Source organism: Egretta garzetta, unplaced genomic scaffold (assembly GCF_000687185.1).
Source record: "Egretta garzetta isolate BGI_Z169 unplaced genomic scaffold, ASM68718v1 scaffold310, whole genome shotgun sequence".
Taxonomy (NCBI): Eukaryota; Metazoa; Chordata; class Aves; order Pelecaniformes; family Ardeidae; genus Egretta; species Egretta garzetta.
The window spans coordinates 1,095,097-1,099,797 of NW_009258296.1; positions in this window are offsets into that span (position 1 = coordinate 1,095,097).

Sequence of the window (4,701 nt, forward strand, 5' to 3'; positions counted from 1 at the left end):
GCACCCCCGGAGCCGCTACGGTGGGCAATGTTGGTCTAAATGTTTATTAGGCCGCCGGCGGGCGGGAGGCAGCGGCAGCACACTGAGCCGCCTGGAATTGAACCCAGGGACGACTTAAAGCTGGCAGCTGGCAGGCTGAAGAACAACAGAGTCTGGAGAAAACCAGACAAGAAGGGCGAGGTGTTTGCAGTTGCAGACCCAGCCCCGTCCCCATGTGCCCATTGGCTCCTCTTTGCTGAGGTTTGGCTGGCAAGGTGGCTCCCATGCTGGGCCCCTGCTCTCCAGCCCTCGGCGACCAGTGGCCTGCCTGGAGGCCGGCTGGGCGGGTGTGCATGCCCCGGCACCCTAGAATCATAGAATCGTTTAGATTGGAAAAGACCTTTAAGATCAACCGTTAACCTAACCCTGCCATTCCACCACTAAACCATGTCCCTATGCACCTCGTCTGCTCGTCTTTTAAATATCTCCAGGGATGGGGACTTGACCACTTTCCTGGGCAGCCCATTCCCATGCTTGGCAACCCTTTCATTGAAAAAATTTTTCCCAATGTCTAACCTAAACCTGCCCTGGCACAACTTCAGACCATTTCCCCTCATCCTTCATGCTGTGCCCTCTCAGAGGCATGGCAAGCCATTCCAGAGCCAGTTCCCACCCAGGAAAGCTGCTGTCATGGCCACCGCCCTGCAGGGTTTGTTGAACACAGCAGGTAGGGCAACTTGCCAGAAGCCGGCACCAGGCGGGTGTGAGGGAGCATCTCCTGCTGGGTAGGGTCCCAGCAGCATGGCAGTTACACCGGTACAAGAAAGAGTCCCAGGAAAGAAAGCACTTCTTATTCTCCCATAATTTAATACCTGAAAACCGCTTTTTCTTGCCTCTGGACCTGAGCCTGACAGCAGTCAGATATTTTACCAGCAGTGTAGCTAGTGTTTTTATGCGTAGCATTCAGTAACATCTACTGGGAAACACTGTTTGTGACACTCAGAGCATGTCACAGGTAGGATATTAAAAGATTTACATGGACTTGGTCTGCATCTAACCAGGAGTAAGCAGACTTTGATTTTTAACAAGGAACTTGCCTCTGGTAGTACAATAACTGGAAGAGCTCTGCAGGGTTTCCCCTTAAACTCCCGTGAAGCCAGTGTTGCTGATGGCTTTAGCTTGCAAACCTGAAAGCATGTATTTAGAGTGCAAACCAGGGTTTGTAGACTGTTGCACAACAGCAAAAAGGAAGAAATCATATGATACCTGCTTCTCCCTTTTTTGATGTCTTAAGACACACAGTGTGTTGTTAAAATGAGCAATACATGTTTCCTTACCCAGATTATCCTGGGAACAGTCTTTGGCCCAAGGAAGCCCCACAAGGCCTAATAAAAAAAAGAGAAGTTGGAGGGACTGTCTTGTCTTTTCAAAGTACCCGTGCAAGTCTCCTGACACTGAACTAATGCACTGATTCCACAAAAAACGTGTAAATACACCCAGCAGTGGTGCTCCTTGATCAATCAGTAACCATAAGCAAGCCTTGAAAAACCCTCTGAGAAAAGATATTTTAAAAGCTAAAATGCTTACTTAAGTGAAAGCTTGCACAGGAACACTCAGGACTGATCTCTCAGGATGGTTTATACACATGCAGCCATGCCACTTCAAGCAGGAAGGTAAACATGGAAAGAACTTCTTCAAAATAGGGCTGCAGCAAATGCATACCGGATGCATTACAATTTTTAGGAATTACTCGCGCGTCATTTTAATATTTACTTGCTTTGCAAAGCTGTGTTATCAAATTTCCAGTGGTCTTTGTGGCTGAAATTTCTGGAAGTTCTTGTTTTGTCTAAAGTTGTTATACAGCTATTGACTGGCTGACCATACAGACATCACGGAAGCATCTTCTGAAGGGAAGAAAAGAGCGTGACATACTCTGCAGCAATCAACTTTGCATGCCTGCACAAATCAGAAAAATAAATGGTGTATATAGGTTTGAAAAATTAAGCTAGATATCCTTGTGTTCAACCAGTTGTATTTCCAGTTGTCAAACAACAGTTTCTAACACCCTCCTTTTTTTCTAAGGAAAATGACCGACCCATTTCCTTATTTATAAAGGAAAACAAGCACTGAGTAAGACTATACGTTTTGTGTCTTTCCAGCATGAAACTTTTCACTACATAACCCATTCACATGTAAATACCTTATGAGAGTGAGGTGAACTTCATAATGTTTGACTAACTCGTAGTTAGGTTTCTTTGTGGGGTTGAGTTGTGCAGGATTTGAAAAGTTTTTACTTAACAGCTTTCTGCTGATATTTTTTGTGCAATGGGACTTCTCAGTCCTATTTACGCTAGCTTTGCTTCTGCAGTTGTACCTGATATCAGCTGAGCGTTGAAAGGCTGCAGTTAAGTTCTCAATGAACTACGGACGAGGACTTCTTTTCCAAAAGGGCAAGATGTTTAGCTGGCATGAGAAGAGGTAAGGTCAAAATTGCAGAAGGTCTTGCACCATAGATCACATGTCTGCCACTCTGTAATGTGCCCTGAGATGCACCAGGAGAAACCAATGCTTTTCCAGATGGTATGAGGTCCTGTCTCTTTGGGGAAGTTACCACGTAGTCAGCTAGCATGTGACACCACTGTGCTACCTCCTCATGAATACTCTCAGTGCACATACACACACACACACTAATGCCAGATACCATTGTTACCAAGTTCACCCTCCAAGTTTGTTTAACTACTGTACATAGGGAAATGTTAAGTGAGAATTTGTTGAAATTCTTGAAGGAGGCAAGGAAGACTTTCACCTTCACATGTGGACACTCGGCTTGCACTAAGTCATACCTGTTGTGTGGACGTGTCAGTTCCCCAGGTATTTTGGGAAGGAAGCCTGGGAGCCCAGGTGCAGAAAGATAAGCGTATGCAAGGGAAATCAGCTATGGTCAGAACCCAGTCCTCACAAGAGTCCCATTTAGAAACCTGTGATAGGAAGCTGGCCTAGGACTACCACCGACTTCTGGATGAACATTTCCTCTCCAAGGGTTGTATCATATTGTCATCCATGTGAAGACTGCCAGCAATGCTGCAGAGGCTCTTCACGAGTTCAGTCAAGGTAAAAATGTCATACTGCACAGCAACTAGACATCCTTCTGTCCCAGCACTGTTCCTACCGCTCCTGTCTCTGCGCCATGATGTCTTCACATGCTAAACTGCAAGTCCAGCGTGGTGGTGGTCTGTCAAAGTAAACAGACGGTCAGCAGCTGCAGTTAGAGGTAGTAACTGGGCAGATACTGCTAGAGATCATTCTCCCTCAAACTGCGCAACCTTGTGACACCTGCTGCAGCCACACCAGTTTTTGCTCTATCGAAAAGAGCTCTGCGGGGACTAGCAACTGTGTGGGAGTCTTGTGTGCAAAGCAGTCCCTCCAGGTTATCAGAGAGAAGGGGAGAAATCAAGACCTCCTTCTGTTCCGCCACTTAAAAGCTCACCTGAAGCCATGCCATCCAGCCCAGACGAGACCTAGATAGCCACACTCATCACAGTAGTCACAGTCCTTTCTGCAATAACCTAAAGATCAAAACTTTGAAGGGAGAAGACCCTCATCCGTTAATTTAAATCTCTCCTTTTTGGAGGGTAACTTTCCAAATTGCTTTGAAGAAACAGCTTTTGAGGAACTCGATATATGCAAAACTCCAACTGTTTTGCCAAAGGCGTACACTCTGTTAAGACGCAGGCATGCCACCTTTTAATAACTGGTCATGTTTCCATTGTGATAGCCATAAGATTGCCAACCACCCCATAGCTAGCGGGCCTTACAAATTCCCAGATGACAGAGGCCATGAATTTCTCAATAGTCCCAAGAACTTGGATAACGGTGTGTTACCTCTGCAGTTGGAGGGGTGGGCTCAGTATTGATCTCCAGGGAAGCATCTGATCAACGTGAAATTCAGCTGCTGCTGCACATCCCAGGTGTGCAGCACAATCCTCCCCCTCTGGAACCACTCTGCTTATTTGAATCCAGAGTTTCTGAAACTTGTTTTGTATTTTTAAAGCCTTTTTTCACCTTTGTTCTCCTGGTACAAAAGCACAGAAGAAAGGGCCAACCTGTATCTGCCAGAAAAAGACCCAGAAATCAGAAAAGCAAAGCTCCTTTGTAATGGTAGTTGACTTGCAAAGCTACACCAGGCTGGCAATGTATCAAAAACATCTGTGCAATGCAAACAGAGTAAGCTAAGTCACACTTAACTGTGGCAAGAGTGTGGCACAAGCAGCTCCCACAGACCAGCTACCTCAAGGTAACTTGTGTGCTGTCATCCTTTCTGAAGTAAAAACAAGGGGTTTGTTTGGATGCCATTTCTCCAAACAGTGAAGGAAGGACATTTTTATTTAGGCAAACATCGATTTTTGCATTACTATGAAGACTAAGTTCAGGATCTTTATTCCTGGCATACAAAAAGCTGAGCTGGCTTACTTCAAGGCTATGACTGTGAACATGTTTATTTATACCACGTTGAAGTCCTCTGACTTACATATGGTTTCTATCATTTTACCTTACTGCACCATGACTTAAGAATGGACTTGTACAGCAGCATGGTCTTAGTCAAGGTATTTCTTAAAAAGTATTATCTATCCTCAAATGCAAATTACTGTTATTTCATAGCAAGCTTTCACTGACCAACTTTTATTAGATGCTACCAAACCCCCCCAAATTTTCCAGTCACAT